Source organism: Triturus cristatus, chromosome 9, assembly GCF_964204655.1.
Source record: "Triturus cristatus chromosome 9, aTriCri1.1, whole genome shotgun sequence".
Classification (NCBI taxonomy): domain Eukaryota; kingdom Metazoa; phylum Chordata; class Amphibia; order Caudata; family Salamandridae; genus Triturus; species Triturus cristatus.
In genome coordinates, this window is record NC_140592.1 from 273,130,562 (window position 1) to 273,149,622 (window position 19,061).

The following is a 19,061-nucleotide window of genomic DNA, read 5'->3' on the forward strand; positions in this document are numbered from 1 at the left end:
GCGGAGAAGCAGTGCCACATGTCAGGAATATTATTACTTTCTTTAAGACTGAATTGACTGCCTTCAACTGCAAAAAAAATACTTTTAAAAGACCTATCTAGATCAAGTAATGCTCCCAAACCCTTTAAGAGCCTTTAGCGGCATCTCTTTGCTCCTTCCTGACACACACTTTACTATATCGATATCAAAGAAAGCCCCGATTTGTGTGGTGGCCTTTCCCGCAGGCAGCAGCACTTAGCTTCCCTGCCTGTTGCCGCTTCCCTGCCTATGGGGTTGTCCGCCAAGTGAACTTTCACCTCCCGAACTTTTCTCCTTTCATTATGAAAAGGGCATGACCAGTGAGAGCAGACGCAGCCCGCACACTACTCCCACTTTCGCTCGCATCTCCTCTTCTCCCCGCGCCGCCCCCCAGCTCGCTCTCTTAGCTCCGGGCATGGTTAAAGACAGCTGCGCCGCTGCGGCTCCGGCCCCGCCCGCCAGCCTTTCTTCTCGGCGCAGGCAAGCCGGCGAACCCTCGCCGCCGCCCTGCCTCGGCAGTCCCCGGAGCCGCACACAGCCTTGTTTACTCAGCAGGTGGATGTGACGTCAGAGACGCACAACAGCAAACAATAACAACGTCCTCATCCGCGGCTTCCAATAACAAACAAAATAGAGACAAGGAAAAAAGAACCTGCCGAGGAAACGTCGGACCCGCATTTCGCCTAGAGGGGCTGAGTAACTCTGTCGCCGCCCAGAGACTCGTCCCTGGGGGGCTCGACCATCCTGGGGCACCCCGCTGTGGCTGAGGGTAGTGACCCTCCTCACGCGGAGGGATCTGTTGTTGTTTACTGCATGACTGTTGCATGCTTTACTTGCTACAAACGAGATCCGCATGTGTGTCTCTGACATAAAGGGGAGAGAATGGCATTATTTTGAGCCGGCAGAACGTCCCTAGCGGGTGAGTTATGCTCTCTAAGTTTAGTCGCCTTTCGTTGCTTTTTCGCACTTTATTTTTAAGAGGGGAGAAGGGAAAGAAGTTTCCCTTCAGAACCCACGTGCGGATGGACGCCCTGCTTGTTGTGCTGCTTACAGGCTTTGTTTATATTTGCATAGGTCTGGGCTGCCGGTATCTTGTACTCCGGGCTGGTCCTTCTCCACCCCGCTCTCTCTCGGTCAGTCCTGTCTTGTGTCCGTCTGGCCTTTGGCGCGTTCAGGATTCGGTGTCAGTGTGTCACGCGGAGGGGTAGGGGAGTGGCTAATGTAGAAGGAAACAAACGACCATGGGGGAGGGGGAGAAGTGACCCATGAAATCAATGCGTGATGAAGGCGACAGCCGGAAAGCCCCAGAGGGCAACAGCGTGTCATTCCACGCACAGCCGCGTGGAGCAGCAGAACGCGTGCAAGTCACTCCCAAAGAGTGACAACTTTCAATAGGACTGCAGAGTTTAACGGCTAATGCGGCCGACCTTGAAGCTGGGGTACCAGGTTCGAATCTGCCGGGAGGCTCAAGCATCCTGTGATTCACTTAATCTCCCTGCGCTAAAACTATAAAAATAAAAACGTGTCCGTCTGTAATGCAACTGGTGTTCGTGTATAGCGCTCGGATATACCTTGGGGTCGAGTTGGCGCTATATTAAACTGCAACAATAACCCAAAAAAATCTGCTAGTCTGGTTGGAGGAAGGCAGGAGCGTACAGAGCAGATACTTGTTGCACTTCTCTAAATCCAATCTCCCTTTTCAAAACCTGCGAGCGCGTCCAGTGTACAGACACGTGCACCCCAGCACTACTCACCCACATGACAAATAGTCGTCACTCACGCTTAATTGGAAATTACTTCCAAACCTTTAGGAAACAATGCTGCTCTTCCCATTGAATCACCTGCTTTGGATGCGCAATGTTTGAATACAACCTTCCAGGGGTTTATTGAAGCACTAGATCCGATCACAGTTGCGCATGCACCCGTCAGTACTCGACATTAGACGTGTGTGACGAACACCTTATTGTAAAATCTGTCGTGTAGGGTGCGAAACGACCTGCAAGAGTTAAGCTTTTTGCCAACGTTTCTGCCCCGTCTTCTCTAATGTTGAAGACAGCCCGTCCCATACTGAAATTTGCCTACAGAAGTAACCTATTTCCTGTCTTCGTTTTTCGTTGGCAGCGTCTCCAAAGTATGCATGCTGTTTGGACTGGCATTATAAAACTGCAAATAACGCAGCACTGTCTAGGGTGTATTTAGTTGCCACGTGCTTTCTTGCTGACACAGTGTTTAGGTGGGGCTAAATGATGGAATGTATTTGGAAAAAGTAAATTCCGTTTTTACTAATTATAAGCTCAGTTTAATTGTTATTTAAATAAAGAGTGGCTTTTCAGCTTAATGTCCCTTTGTTTTGTTACACGCTCAACTATCAAACACCGTAGAGCAACTGCACTTAAGCAGCAGGCCAACTAACCTGGCAGTCCAGACACGACTCCATCTTCTGGTCAAGCCCATGTGCACCGCTGTGGGGTATCCAGCAGTCCCAAGCAGTTGCCATAACTTGCCAACTTTGCACATCTCAATTTGCAGTCACAACTTTGCCTTTGGTAACATTGAGTCATCTGCCAACCTTGTATATTTTTCCTCTTTAAAATGAAAAATAATGAATCTTAACAACATGCGTTTTTATCCTCTAAGGAAAGGTTATGCAACTTACATGGTAACATGTGTTTTGATTGAAATAAGCGAGTGTCTGTTTTTAGAACGTGCCAGTTACTAATGACTTTAGGCACTAAAAAATGATATTGGAACACCCCCCCCCCCATTAAAGCCCGCAAAGGTGAGGCTATTTTGAAATATTGCTGTGCGCTCTTTCTTATTGATTGTTGTTATTTCACAATCGGTCTTTGAAAGCCCTCCCAGCGTTGTGTGTTTACTGTATTGCCAAATGTGTTTTCTACCTGCATTGCACATCCTACTTGTATGAGACTGAAGTAATAAAAAACAATGTGCTCAGAAGTCACAATGTAAACGGTACATTTTAATTTGAAGATACACATCTTATATAGTGGATTTACCGTGGTAAAAAAAAGCAGGCCTCGTTTGTGTAAATGTTTTAATTTTACTAACACGTTCTGCTTTTTAAATTTCAATTGCTCATTTGACTTTTGCACACAATTACAGATGTATGTTATTCTCTTGTATTGCGTTCTGAAACTCATGTACTCATGTTTTATAATGTAATATGAACTCCACCTGGCCTTTTACAATGTGATGGCTTGTCCCTATTGGATCTAGCATTGACTGCTTTTACTTTGTTGAATAAGGTGTTTGCAAGTACTTTTTAAGATTCTAGTGTGCCATGTAGGGACTCGTGTACCAGCGTGTACAGCGATAGTTGCCTTTTGCAGTATGTCATTTGTGTACACGATCAACAGTATGCACTGAAAAGGGTTGTAAAAGGTTTTTTATTCTTTGTGTTTGTCAAGACCAACATTTTTCTCCTCTGTGGTGAATACTACATAACAGACATTTAATTTAGACATGCTGATTTGCATGCCTTTAAGTAGTAATTGCATACATATTTAACATAACTGATCACATATTACAGCCTGAGTGGGGTAGGCAAGCCCTCCAGTTTTGATAGTATGTATTTTTTTTGTACAAGTCTTCTTTCTGTTCTTGAATAAAATTCAAATTTAAAGCTTGTTGCCATTGAAAATGAGTCGTGTAAAAAGTCTGATCTGGAAAAAAGGTATTGTAGCTTTAACAACTTGCATTGGCAGCATTCCTTTTCCCTGGTCTTTGGATTAGTCATTGTCTGAAGGAGAAAAAATACTTTTTTTTCTTTTTGGGAGAAGTAAAGTAAACAGCCTCCAACAAGTGAACCTTGACAACCCAGATTAAGGAAGGCAGTGGAGATCAAAGCGGGCTGCTGCTGGGCTGTTGTTAGGAGCTGCCTCGCCAAAAAGCTGTGCAGACCACGACCACGCAGCAAGGCTATGTGCCCACTTATGCAGAAATGGCCCATTACAAATGCTCAGCTTTGTTGCAAAACCGACAGAGCATCTCGAAGGGCCTAGTTGTGTGTGCGTGCTTCAAAGTAAAAAAAAAACATGAACAGACAAACTCTGATTGTTGAGGTTTTCCTTCAAGCTAAATATGCATTTTTGTAGAATTGTACAATCCGGAGGAAAAGTGAGTATTAGATTAATAATATATTAGATTCGAGGCCAGTTGCACCACTTCGAGTGCGCTGTTCCTTTGGTTACCCTTTGTACTGTGCTCGTTTTCGAGACCGTTCATAGAAAGTAGTATGATATATTTTAACTAGGAAACTGACTCAAAAGAGTCTCGAGGCAGATTTATGACGGCCATCTCTTGGAATTTACAAAAGCACGAGGTAAAACGGCAGAATGATTCACCACCTCACCCTCGAGGCCTGATACGAATATTTTGGGCTTGTATTAACTTTTATGTAAGTTATGCTTTTGATTTTAATTCTTCACTCTAGAAGCCATTTGAATTCTTATGTTTGATATGCAGTGTAGTATTACGGTTTACAAGCAACAAAACCTTTTTTTTTTTAACACCACCTAAAAGTAACTATCCAGAAAAGGCAATTATTACGTATATTAGTTTGTCCAATAGGTGAGTATGCAGATTACTCACATCTGAGGGCTAACGGGTGGTTTATATTTTACTGCTTTGAGTGTGGTGTTTTATTTCTCACCTGTCCTCCTACTAATTATTTTTCTGGGATTGAAGACTACTAATTTAATTGTACCATAACTATGAAATCCAGTTTATTTTGATTAAGACGGTATGTTCGTTTAGTGATCTTGGTCAATTCCATGCAATTGAAAACAAACACAACAGACCATCTGAAGAAAACTTCAAGCATGTGTGGTTTGTGCCCAGACCACCTTTCAAAGAATTAAAGAGCTTAAACACTCATTTTTACTAACACTTTTTTTTGCATTTTATAATATTTTTAACATTTACACTGTATTGAATGGGTTATTTTTAATATTTTATAGGAATAATTTTGTGTGGGCCCGCTCACCAATATTACCAATGACAGCTGTTGGGGCTGGCACAGCAAACACTTAATTTCATTGATTAAGGTATGTTGCGGGATATTTACACACATACAGATATGTTTTATGGAGATCTTTTAATTTCAAGTCTTTTTGTTGTTTGTAGTTAAATGAAAGTGGACTGCCCTAAAGATTTGGAAGTATAAATTGATAATATGTAAAAAGAAAATTGGTTGTCCATACCTACCACACACATAGTTTATGGTTTAGTTACACTTCAGTTCTTCCATTTAATAAACTCTTTTAACTTAAGGTCTTAAGAGCCGGCAGCATGGAGACAAGCCTGCTAGAGAGTTTCGACAGCCAATTAAATGCTCACTTGCTATAACCTTAAATTACTATAACTTTATTGGAACTTCCAGTTGGTGAATTGAGTGTCATGACAGTGAAATGCTAATAGAAAATCCAATATGACTGTGAAGGGAGGAAAGGACTAGGAATAATGAAGATTACAGATTGTTGTGCAACTATACCCTCAAAGATGTTTACTATTGAAATATTGTTTAAAACACACAAACATATCATACAGAGATATATATGGAGTACTTGTTGCAGTGTTTATGTGTGATCGTACATTCCAGCCTGTATAATCAATTCCAACTGATCATCTGAATTTTCTTTCAGACACAACAGGAAACTGTATTTCTTATGTTTCCATTTGTCTGGTGTCACAAGTGGCTCTATATTTGTCTTGGAGACTTGTGGGTTTCAAAGGGTGATTCACAAGAAAGAATAAGGGAGAAACGTGTTGCAGCTCAGAATAAACCTAAGTTATTACTTACTGAATCGCCAGCTGATTGTCATATACCACTTTCTTCACTTAAAAATGTAAAACAAACAAGCCCTCCAAAATAGTCTATAAACCAGCACAGCAGACTTCCTGAGCAGACTCCATACCATGACCAGTGGGCCCAAGGGTCAGTGATTCAGTGAAGAGGGAGGAGAGTAAGGACTTAATGTTTGTAATTAAAAAAACAAGGTATTTGAGTAATGGAGGAGGAAACAAAACATACCTTCCTTGTTCCAGTCTGAGTGAGCTGTAAGCAGTTACTCTGGACATACTTGATTACCTAGCCAGAAAACCCCACCATATCATGTGCTAATGTTCTACCAGTACAGCTTAGTATCGCTAAGTAATGGTAGTGCAGTTTGGTATTAATCGAATCGTGCAGAATTGATGAAAAAACTCTTCACACAAAGTCTTTTGAATTCTATTCTCCACCTGCAGTCTTTGATGGCCGAAAAATCTGGATAGCACAAGTATCAACTCTTGAAATCGTCTTTAGGAGCGCTACTTAGTCAAGAAGCATGAAGGCCCTAGTTAATGACCATTGTACTACAGATGGTAATGTTACTTGAGCAGCAGTGTTATCTATTGATCTGGTCAGTTTGACTCATCAATTCAGTTTCCTTCTGAATGGCTTTCCACGACGCCCCAACATACATAAACCTTTCCATTTGTCTGAACTCTGCTGCAATAGACTTGGCTTGCTGTACATTTATAGAATGAAGCAAAACCTCAGGAGATGCTGCATCAAGAAAAAACAATCTTCAGCCCAAGATGGAAAAGGGAAACCAAATGAGAAACAAAAGATGGACTTAGCGATAAAAACAACAAGTTTCCAAACACCCAAAGGAAGGACTCTTTACAGGATAACAAGCCCTGTTCTTCTAGACATCTAGCTGACAACATTGCAACCAAGGAAAATACTTTGATAATAAACTTTAGTTTTGCCTCAAGCATTCACATGGCAGTCTTTTTAGAGACAAAACCATCATTCTGTTATCATAGGGCTGTGAGAAGGACTAGCTATTGAAAATCGCTGAAGAAGGTAGAGGGCATGAGGCTAGAATGTTGCAATCTACTCCCCCAAATCCCTGACATCTTTTATGAATTTTGACTTCTGTCTGAGTGTAGACATTAGACCCATAGCAACTCTATCCTGGAGGAACATGGATCACTTCACACAGTAGCCAGATCCCTAAAAAACACCAGTCTGTGTATCCAGAGCCGCTCAACCTCACAACTGACAAGTGAGGTGAAAAATTGAGGTAAATGGATTGGCAATCTGCGAGAAGATAGAAGCATTCAGCAAAGCACTCTGGCTTCTTCAAAATATTATAGAGAAACTAAATATAAATCATTTGGGGCCAAAAAGGAACAGCCATGATTACTTATCCCTCATTTTGATCTTCACCATTTGTCATGGCCACTCGTCCGATAACCCGGAAGCAAAGGAGGGGGCGAAGCAGAGGACATGACCTAGTGTTTCCACTTTCCCCTGTGTCGACGTCTCTTCCGGAAGTCTATGCTAGTCGTGGGTTTACTCCTCTGGTGTGGCAGCACATAAGCTGCACTCGGGTGTCACTCTTCGCATGCAATTGTTTTTGTGAAGCAAAACGTACCTTATAAAAAGCAGAGCACATTCTGCAGTCTAAAGCTGAATACATCTTTTATCCCCCAGACCCTTTTCTGACACCTTGAGGAGGTAGTCAGTAACACATTCCACCAACTCTTAAAGTGTTATATTATTGCAAATATGTCCTGGGAAATATAATAGTCTTGAGATGAGGGAATAACCCAACTCAGGTAATTTCCACTTCATTGTTCATTCCTCAAATATGTACCACCACCAGAAAAGCTATGTGGCTCTCCACCTAGGTCACAATCTGAATAACCAGACTCTACAGCACATTAAATTAAATTAGCACTGCTGACTCCTGAATTGTTGGAGCAAACCTATTGAATACCAGGTTAGAATCTGCAGTTTCTTCCAAATGAGAAATCTCAGACTCTTTTGGGTTGAGGGTCAAACATGTGTTTCATACACTACCATTGGAGCTCACCAACCACTCCCATTGTCACATGCTGCTGCACACTGTTACAAAGGGAGGATTGAGAGGAACGCTATTAAAAAGGTTTTGAGGCACCTGCCACCACTTATCTCTTCCTCCATCTGAATTATTACTGGAACCCATGAACTGTACTGCTGTGAACTGGAGTGTCAGAAGAGAACTTGCATCATCTATATATTCTCTTGGCCTTTCAAGACTCAACACTATCAAAGGGCATTCTCTCCTGCCATTTCCCACTTTCTACCTCCTATTCTGCTGCATTCTCCCTGGTCCACAGACCCCTGTGTCGAGGAAACTTTGCTTCACCTGTTAATTGAGTCTGAACGTATGTGTTGACATAAGAATATAGTTTGTGAATTGAGAATAAACATACCAGGGGACTTCTGAAATCAACAGAGAAGACAAGTTCCCTAAGCAAAGGAAGGACCAACATGTATACCCTAATACACATTTGATTCTAGTGTTGATCACATGACCTATTTCTCACCAAGAAAACAAATAGTTGTCCTATCTGAGCTCATGAGAACAAGGAAATGTCCTTGAATAACAAAAATGTAAACAGTTTTTGGAAGCTAACTCCCAAGTTCACATCTTGCATGCCAAAATACAGCATACTTCATTGTCAGAGATGGGCACATCCTGTGGACAGTGTTAGCATGGGCAAGATAATATGGCAGTAGCAGGTTACAGTTACACTAAGACCAAACAGATTTGACATTTTTACAGCTGGAACCCACTAAAGACTTAATTGAAAAAATACCATACCGATACAATACCTTCCCAGTCTAACATACCACAAAACATTTCCCAAAGATTTCAACCTCCCTGGATACCAAACTTCAAAGTAAATCAAGTGAAGTATCCATAGGCTCCTGAACATTGTTGACATTATACAACTCATCGCCGAAACAACGCACTTTAAAGGCAACACTCTTGATTCAGTCATCTCAGCAATACCTGTTACTGAATTCACACTTCAATATCTTTAGATGGGACATACTCCATCATCTGATCTCCATCCGTGCCATACCATCTATAACTACTCCAATGTGACCTATATCCACCCTCTTCTACACGACCCATCACCCTACCAAACACATCTCTCAATAAAATCAACATGAACTCACTCCGCCGTGATCTCAACTCCACACTGAAATGTCAAGATCCCTATACAAAAAGTTCCATAAAACTAAAGTTCTCCAACCACTGGTAAGCGGAAGAGCATACAAACAACAAACAATTCCTCATAGTAAAAAAAATGGAGAAAGACACATCTTCAGATAACCTTGCAACACGCAAGACACTCCAATCCACAGAAAATGTATTTGTTACATCACCCAAAGCTTATGACAACAAATAAACCATCATGAAGTATCCAGCTAAAGTAACACTGTCTTCAGAGTAATTAGTCATTGCTCCAACCGTTTGTCCAGCTTGCTACATCTAATTTCACAAGTGCACGGAAGTCAACCACGTCTTCTAAGAGTAAATAAACAGGATCAGACTTCACAAAAAACTGATCAACGTGATTCCCTTATTCTTCCTTGGAAATTGCAACATTCTTAAGTGGACTGCCTGCAACCCTGTGTTAGAACCCCTTTTAGAGGGCCACAGGGCTCGCACCGATTACTGCACCCAACTGTGGGGGTTGAGGCCTTTTACTCGTGATGTCCCGAGGCCTGACCTACTATGGATCCTGATCAACTGGGCCAAGAACCCCTTGTGCCCTTGACTCGCAGTGGTAGCTATGGTCTGGCTGCTTGGCAGATGACAGATTTTGGTGTCTCAACCTCCCCTTATATTCCATTTCCAGACACCAAATATGATTTAGGGTCTGAGTCTTTGAATTTTTTTTTGCTGGGGTTCTGCTTCTTTTGTACACTTCTCACTCTTCTTTCTCTTGAAAGGCTGTCTGACACAACAGGAGTGACTCCAAAGCTGATAGTTCGACAACACAGGCAATGGGAGTGACTAAAGTTCACACCTGGATGTCAACCACTGTGATATGCACATCAAATCATTAATCCTGTGCTCCTAGCCCTACTCTTTACGATTCCCTTAGCATCCCCCCCATAGCCTTCCTGAGTTGATTATATGACATTACCACAAGTGGTTTTACTATACATCTTTACATTGCATATTTAACTACGCATAGCATTACCATGTACGTCCGTCCTTTAACATTAAAAATACACTTACAACGCAAACAGCTAGTATGCACACTTTCACCATGCATACCATTTCGTTCTTTGCTGTAACTGTACTGAAATTGTTGTAGAATATAAAGTAAACCTAACCTGTATGCAACACTTGATTCCGATCGTCCGTCCTGCTTCAAAGTGCTCCATGTTTTTTAAAAAGAAACGTTCAACCACATACGTCCTGGAATATTTACTTAAAGTGAAAAAGGACTATTGTTTTGCCCTCACTGTTTTGAGAAATAATGTTAACAGCAATCGGTAATGTATTAAAAATATTTTAATATTTGTTTTAACAAAACAACCTGCCTGTGGATGGATTTTTCTCTAAATTTCACACACACAAACTAGACATTCCAAGCTATCAGGGACAGAATCCACTTCAACCAGGAATAACCAGAACCGCCAGAAAACTTGGGTCTATTAGGATGGCGGTCGGATGGCCGCCGCCGGGCCGGCATTGGTCATCCGCCCGAGATCGCAACCCAGAAAAACGCCGGTCCCATTAGCATGGCGGTGACAACTGTGGCGGTGAGATTTTCCACCCACCACTTTTCCGCCGGTAGCAGGCCGCACGCTTGCCTGGCGGGCAGAGCTGGACCGCTCAAATGGGGCTGGTACAGGGTCAGGCTCCGCCGCAATGATTATGATGCTGGCGGTATCCAGTCTTTCCACGGCGGTGGAACCGCCAAGGAAAGGCATGCGGAGAATGTCTCTGGGGACCCATTGCAGGCCCCCAATGTGTTTGGGGGGATGTGGGCGCACTGGGGCGGTACCCCCCTACATGTCCCTGTACCAGCTGGCAGGCACTGTTCAGTGCCTGCCACGCAGTGCAGGGATATGCTGGATATGCTTATTTGGACATCACGGCGGTGCTGCTGGCAGCAGGAACCATCGCAATGTTAAATGCCGCGATCGTACTGCCGTGGTCTGATTTCGACTGCGGAGCATACTAATTGGACCGGCGGTTATGCTGCGGTCCTAGCGGGTGGTGTTTTCCCGCTACCATGGCGGTCAGAGTGATTTTCCGACCGCCATCCTAATGGACCCCTTAATGTTGACAACATCCAAATCGGGCCCATTGGACAACATAGCAATCACGCACTTCAAAAACAAGCCTTTTTCAACCCCTTCCACTTGATCGATCCTCTTCAAACTTACAGGGACACCATTCCCACTTATCCCCTACTACCACCAGCAGCTGCATCCCGACCCATCACTGGAACAGCTACGATTTTCACCCCAAGCACACCCCGCCCATTCAAAAACAAGCCAAATTCAACCAAAACGCACCGAAGACACACCAAATCACACCCCAACCAAGCCAACTCCAGCATGAAACAAACACATGCCCTGAGCCTAAAACCGAGGAACCTAGCCCACAGCAACCCTCAGCCCTAAAAACTATCCCTAAGAGAAACACTGCCACCTACTTATCAATTTTGTGGTAAAGTCCTGCGATGTAAAGACCTGCACACTAACAGTCATTTCATTGTAAAAAATGCATGGTAAATGCTGTTCGATGTAAAATTTTTGGCATAAAGGCTGTTTCCCTTCTGAGATGCCCAGATCCTTTCCTTGTAATCTAGCACTGAATCGAAGAGCAACCTTTTGAAGTGTACAACAGGCCTGTCCCTCCCAAAATGGAACCCAGGGTCCTCTATGTAATGTACTATTGCAGGCACACTTGCACTTAGTGTACATACACAGTGCACATACTGTCCAGTACTGTCACCTCGATGTATTGGGGCACTCCAAGCACACATACATTCAGCTCCCTCACATACATTCTTTGTGCATTGCTCAGTTCTGTAGCCTTTCTCTATTGTGCTATGGTGTGCTATTTGCAAACAGTTACATTGCCAGCACACACCCTCCCCATGTGTGTGCCGCGCAACACTTCAGCCTACATGTATTGTACTTCTCCAAGCACACATATCCCTCGCAGGTACATATACACCCAGTACACATACTCACCATGCATGCACTGCACAGCACTACTCTATCTCTGTATTGTATCCTTCCCAGGTACACATACATCCTGCTCAGAATCACTGCACCCAGGCACACCTACATCCAGTTCAGAATCACTGCATCTGCGATGCGTAGCACTCTACGTCTAACTGATGTAAGCCAAGGGTAAGTTAAGCACACCACGATGGAACTTAAAAAAGGTGAGTGAGCCTGTAGCCTACACTCCAGTGACACAGGTTAAACAGGACCTCTTCACTCCTACTGATCACTACACAGTATGCTGTCACCACCACGCTCGTGATGTTTAACTCCTGGTGAATGCAGTAGCCTTCCACCATTATGAGGTAGTGCTTTGGGTGCCCCACCAGTCCAACAAGACGACAGTCTGTGAGACAGGCCTATGTTCTGGTGCACACACATGATCATGTTTACATATCACAACAAAAATCAGCATTAGGGATCCATATAACTGGGCAGTTGGGCTTTCAGGTCAGGGTTATATGTTCACTACCACGCAGAGGACTTTTCCGTCCCAACACTCTGTATCAAACACCAACTTTTTCAACATCCTCAAGCCACCGCCTACTAAGATATCATCTTACCCTCAGTGATTATTAAGTCTGTGTACCTACTTCTCTCGTCAATATTGTTACCACCTCCCCCACTCAAGGAATCTTCCTATACTATCTCAAAATGTACAGATCCTATATTTGATGAGAAGTGCTACTCTGGACCATGGTCTTGACAACTACATACCTAACTCCCAGCTACTCTTCATTGGAGAGAGTATTGAGAAAGCAGTCTTTAGTTAGAAATGGGGTCATGTAGACATAAATATTCTCTCACATGCTTGCCAGTTCAGCTTCTGTTGTCAATGCACTATCAAGACTGCAAACAATATAATTTATGAGTGAAGCCCTTCTAATTGCCAGAATGCCATAAGTGAAATCCGGGTCCAGTGGGAGCAAGAAACATTTCTGCACTCCTCTATATCCATAACCAACCATACACAATTGGAATATGTTGGTTAGCAGAAGTCTTGGGGAAAGTGGAATGGGATAAGGGAGAAAACAGAGACACTAAATATCTCTCTCTGATTAGTCATAAAGAAAATATTAAAGGCCTGATTACGAGTTTGGCTGTCTTGTGGCAGGCCGGCACGCCAGCGCCCCACTCCAAGACTGCCAAACTCGACAGCAGGCCGCCCGCCAGGTGAGGGTTTTTTTCTTAGTCAGGTGGGCAGTCCATGGTGGTGCCTATTAGAAAGGCACTGCAATGGGAGCGCCAAAGCCTGTTCCTGCACAGAATGGACTGTGAAGTTAATTCAGTGCAAGAACAGGCGGTGCATGCACACATGGGAGAACAACATGTGCCCCCTTGAATGCATCACTAGGTCTTGAGGCAACAGGGGACCCTGTAGGGCCCCCTTTGTTTCCTCACTGCCACCCTTTTCATGGCTGGCTCACCGCCATGAAAAGGGTGGATATGAGGAAACTCGTAATAGGCTTAGCTGTGCCGCAGCGGCACCGCCAGCATATAGTGATCTCACACCCCTGCAACACGACCAAGGGTTTACGGAAGCCCTGTGGTTGCAGCGGTCCTTTCGTGGCCTGACTGCCAAACTCGTAATAGGGTTGTGCCTGCACCATCACCAATGGACCGCAGTAGTCATAATCAAGCCTTTTGATCTCTGCATAAAGCCATATAATGCTCCGTGTAAGAAATTATATACCTTGAGAATATTTCTTTATTTCAGACTTTGTGATTTTTTTTTTTATTGGTTATATGATTTAATTAAAATGACGTTTTCTTGTGCTCCTTTTATTCTCTCTTCTATTTTATTTTTTTATTGAATAATTATAAATCAAACATTGGAGCATCACGAATTAATATATACAGGTATTTCATCATAAATAAGATATACGTTCCTTAAACTTCTCATTACACAAGGAGAAGGGAACACAACAAAAACAAATAATTTGGGTATCATACAACAGATAGTAAATATAGCTTTTACACAAAATCTGATACCCAGAGCTCTGGCCAGTCCTTCTGGGTCAGTCAGCCCTCTCTTAAAGAACAGAGTCTAACCAACCAATCCTGCCACCACTGCGCCTTCTAAGCCATTTTCTTATCGGAGCCAAGATCTTACGGACTTTCTTACTGGTATGGCTACCCTTACAGTTATATAGTGTTCGTTCAAGATTATAGATAGCGAGCAAGCAGCCTAACCAAGCCTGGTAGGTAGGGGGCTCAACATCTTTCCACTGAGTGGCGATAAGCAGCCGAGCATCCCAGTGTGCGTGGGTCATTATATATTTTTTCATGTACCCAACCTCCAAGTTTTTCTTTGTGATGATACACAGGACAAAAATACATTACACCATTCACCCTAAATTGCACGGGCAGTGTAATGTCCTTCCTCCGATGGCCCCTACTTAGGCTGTCGAAGGAAGTATTCATTCCATTGATTGAGTCAACAGGTCTCCATAACGTAATATTTAAAGTCCATCTCTTAATGGGACAAGTGGACTAAGGGTTTGCTGGGCAGGGTATTTTGTTGCATTTGTAATAGAATGCTTGGTCTTTCAAACTCTAAATCAGGCTCTTAATTCGCCAGGGAAGGCTTATTTGAAATTGAGCATCTCTAGCTGGTACATTTATGTACGTGTGCAGGTTATTATTAGTTTTCAGAATGAAGCTAAGATATGTAACTCTTGACAATAGTTGGTTTGCAGTCAAGCAGAATTCTTGCAACGTCATGATTGAATTGGATTTGAGCAATGAGGCATAGTTGTCAGAAGAAATTGTTTTCTGTAGGTTAATTTTTATATGTTGAAATGACATATGTGGCTGGAGGTCTGTAAGGGTTGCTGCTAGTTTAGTGGTGTAGTTGGGGAAGTGGCAACGTACAGCGATGGCCGCTTAATCTCGGAGCTCCATGATGGGACAGGCCCCTGACGGTGACAGCGGCATGCCTAACGCAGTGGGGGTATCGTGAACAGCACCCCCGAGCAGCAGGACAGCTCTGGCCTTGGATGCAGGTGCTCCAGAGGCGAAGAAAGCCCTCACTGTAACCCTTTACAGCAGATCGCGGAGAAGGCACTATGCCGTAAAGTAAAGCTGCGGCCCACAGTGAGCGGTGGCACCCGCCCAGATTGCCCAGCTATGAGTGGCCACTCCCCTGCCACCATCATACCAGAGTTACAGGGGGCAGGCTGCAAGACCACCGGTCCCCCTTCTGCCAGGCAGACACAACCTGCGAAGGGGGAACTCCTCAAGAATACATAAATACGTCCTACATGAGCCCTCCGTAAATTGCCTCCCTGAGGGACGGAGCTGAAGCTTGGCAGGGCAGGGAGTGGTACTTCCTGGAGAACAAAGTCTAAAATGTCCGTCCTGTGACACAGAAGAACTCCGGATGCAATTTCAGCAGTGCGCTGCCTGACTGTCCTTCCCTCATGGACAGACTGCAAGACAACGGACCCCAAGCACTGCGTCTTCCCATTAGGACCTGGCGGAGGCCTGGGGCTGCGGTTGATGCATCTTCCCATCACACACGCCCCCACTACCCACAGACCCTGGATCAAGCACTCTGCTCCTGCCGACATACCTGCCAAAAACCATACTACCCAGGGGCTATACCTAAACCGTTAGACACTGCCTCCACCGCGGCAAGACAACAAGAGGGCTGAGTGGATAGAAAGTACCCGCGGCGCACCTGCAAAGAGGCAACATATGTGAAAACGCCCCCCTCCCATCCGTTCCTTCTTGTCCTTCTTGCCCAGGTGAGGCACGGGAACCTGAACATTCTTGTCCCAGCCAGTATCGTTATTGACTGCCAGCGACTGTGAGTTCCTGACAAGGGCCCCAACAACCACACTGTGGTGCATGTCATACCAAAGACCTGTGCTCCTCTTCACTTAAGGCCTAACCTTACACAATGTGCAGAAAGCCTACGGCCCTTGTGCAGATTGCTCTCACCTACCATGGCTGCACCGCTTGCCTGAGACCTGACCAACAGTGAGGAGAAAACCAGGCGGCACACAAGCCTTCGGGGTTATACGTGTCTCTTGCTGCTCCTTCTACAGTCTGGTCTGTGATAGACTCTCTTGGGGCATAAAACGTACGTGCATCCAATGGACTCACGCTCCCATTCTACCCCAGGTCACACTCTGCACCCTCAGCGGAGCCAGTAAAGTGGTTGAGATGACTCAAGTGTACCTACCTAACTCGAGGGACCCGCATGTGGACCTGGAATGGCTACCGGCAAACCAACGGGAAAGGCTACGCACTAGCTCCTCCTCACATAGGCGCTTAATCAGGGAAGCTCCACAAGTGATGCCCAGAACACCACCTCCTTGGAACCCGTACCCACCAAGGCTACCGCTCCAGACACCACTATGCAGCAAATATTGCATGAAATCTCAGCAGTGGCCACTAAGACCAAATCCATCAGGACAGACATAGTAGGATTCCAAAATTGAGTGGATGGCCTGACTCACCATGTCTCTGTACTGGAGGATCGCCTCAACACTGTGCCGGAGAGAGACCAAGAACTTCTACACCTTCGTAGCAAGGTCATAGACTTGGAGGACAAAAGCCGTGTGACAACGTCTACTTTTTTGGGTTTCCAGAGGGTGCAGAGGGCCCTTACTTCAAATCCTTCCTAGAGGCCACACTCCCGAAACTCACACATGTAACTTTTGACACCCCTTTGGAGATGCAGAGAGCTCATCGTTTAGGACCACCCCAATGAGGAGTATCCGAGCACCCGCTTATTGCCTGCTGCCTCCGCCACGGACAGGCACAGCAACTTATCACAGCAGCCTGAACCCACGGCCAGTACACATTGGAAGGCCATGAGATCCGTATAGCTGCAGACTTTTCTAAAGAAACCAACGAGTGCCACAGAGCCTTCCTCTCCCTGAGATCCCTCCTCCACCATCTGGACATTAAATACGGCCTCGTTGAACCAGCACACCTTAGAATCACCAGGGATGGCATCTCAAATGAATTCTTTGACCCAGCAACATCGTCATTTCCTAGATGGCACCACCCCACAGGACATGGACACTGTCGCCCCTGATCCTGGAGACAGTACCACCAACTCTTCACGTACCCACCCGTGGACCCTGGAGGAACTTGGGTGGCTCCCGACATAGAGGAAGGGATCATGATAGAACCACCCATTCCGTGGGAGACAGGACCCAGGTCCTCCAAGCGGTGGCTGCACTTACACAGGAGCACAACAGAGACAAATCACACCCCCTGAAGCCCACACCTGCAGAAGAGAAGGCACCCTGAGGCCCGGTGAACTGTGACCGCCGTGGAATGCCTACAACACACTGATCAGCGCCAGGAGAATTGGCGAGAGGACCAGATGGCTGAGTACCAGCAAACTTATTTATAGACTGTTTTGTTACATGCTTTCTTCTCAATGTTTGAATGCCTTGTGCATGTATTTCGCTTGCTATATGCTATGTGCCTTACACACTGTGGCTTACCTAATCTTGGGAGACCCCTTTACCTGCTCCCCCCTTCCTGGTGATACCTCACATGCACATTAGACATGGATGTGCACCGCTAGGCACCTAACAAACACATCTGCTCTATAATATTCCTGCTTTATCCCTCTACATACCATTAATCTCCGTAATCCAGCACCCCTCCCGCACCTCTTCCCCTTGAGCATTGATGGGGCCAAAATCTTGTGCAACGCCTTCAACACGCTTTCCAGTCTCAGTAACCACGGGAGATGCACCTCACCTCTCTGCTTGCCTGCCTCTACCTGTGACACACAGGGCGAACCCTCCTCCTTCCTGTTTCTTTGCTGTATGACCAGGGATACACCACAAACACTCCTCTCTCCCACGCGGGACGCCCAAGCCCATCTCTCCCCCCAATTCCGCACGCCTCTCCATACCTGGCCACAAACGTGCAGACACGATGGAATGCTCCCCAACGGACCCTAGAACCTGAAGGGGCCCTCCTGGTATGTCACAGCCCGTAAGCCTAGACCTGCAGCGAACATACCTGCGTCCTTAACGCCGCAACTCCACGTGCTACATATCCCTTACCTTACCTTCCTTAACTTACCTTGCCTTACCTTCCCCACTCAGATTTCCTCTCTGACGTACTCCTTGGTGGCCCCTGCCCATTCCTCCCTAATGCTCCAAAGTGCCAACTAGTAGTTTTTGTGCCTGCACGTCCGTACCCTCTACATGCCTACCCTTGACCCCCCTCCCTTTCTCTCTCTCTCTCTCTCCCCTCCTTTTCTTAACTCCCCATCTCTACTTTTTATCTCCCTATACTTTTCCCTGCTCTACCTCCTCATCTCACTAACCATCCACCCCACTGCGTACCCACCTACACAGCCCCACAAACCTCATCCTCCTACATAACTGCATGCTTTGCCTTCAATCACCAGAATGACCAGAAGCCTAATAGACCCCATAAATCGCACATGGCGGCACCCAACACCCATGCCTCCCACCCACTATGCATCCTCTACGTCAAACGGAAAAAAGTACTCCCATACCTTCAAACCAAAAAAGCTGACATTGCTCTTCTTCAGGAAACACATCTGGATGCCTTGGAGTCCGACAAGCTCCGACGCAAACGAGTGGGTAGAGTGATACACAGCAGCGTGATAGTGCCAATCACCTCTGATGGGGACAACCCCAAAAATGCAGAGTTGCAATACTTCTCCGCAAAACACTGCCCATTACAGTCGTAAAGCGTGGTCCGACCAGGACGGTAGATATACATTTGCCAAACTTAAATTGGGAGACAGATTCATATGCCTAGGCTCAGTGTATGCCCCCACGGGGACCAAACGCTCCTTTCTCCAACTAAACTGACAGCTTGTTGAGATTGGAGCATCTCGCTACATCATAGGCGGTGACTGGAATCTCTCTTGTGATGTGGTACTAGACAGTATAGGACCCTTAGATAGGGGGAAACGATGGAGACA

The 19,061-nt window shown here is 45.2% G+C and overlaps 1 long non-coding RNA gene across 1 annotated transcript in view; it reads left to right on the top strand.

The window, feature by feature from the left end:
* The first annotated feature begins 220 nt into the window (after positions 1 to 220).
* Positions 221 to 19,061, top strand: part of LOC146797746 (uncharacterized) — a 1,134,092-nt gene continuing 1,115,251 nt past the window's right edge. Inside the window, exon 1 of the long non-coding RNA XR_014969036.1 lies at positions 221 to 937. This is a non-coding gene — a long non-coding RNA (uncharacterized LOC146797746). The remainder of the gene's footprint in view (positions 938 to 19,061) is intronic.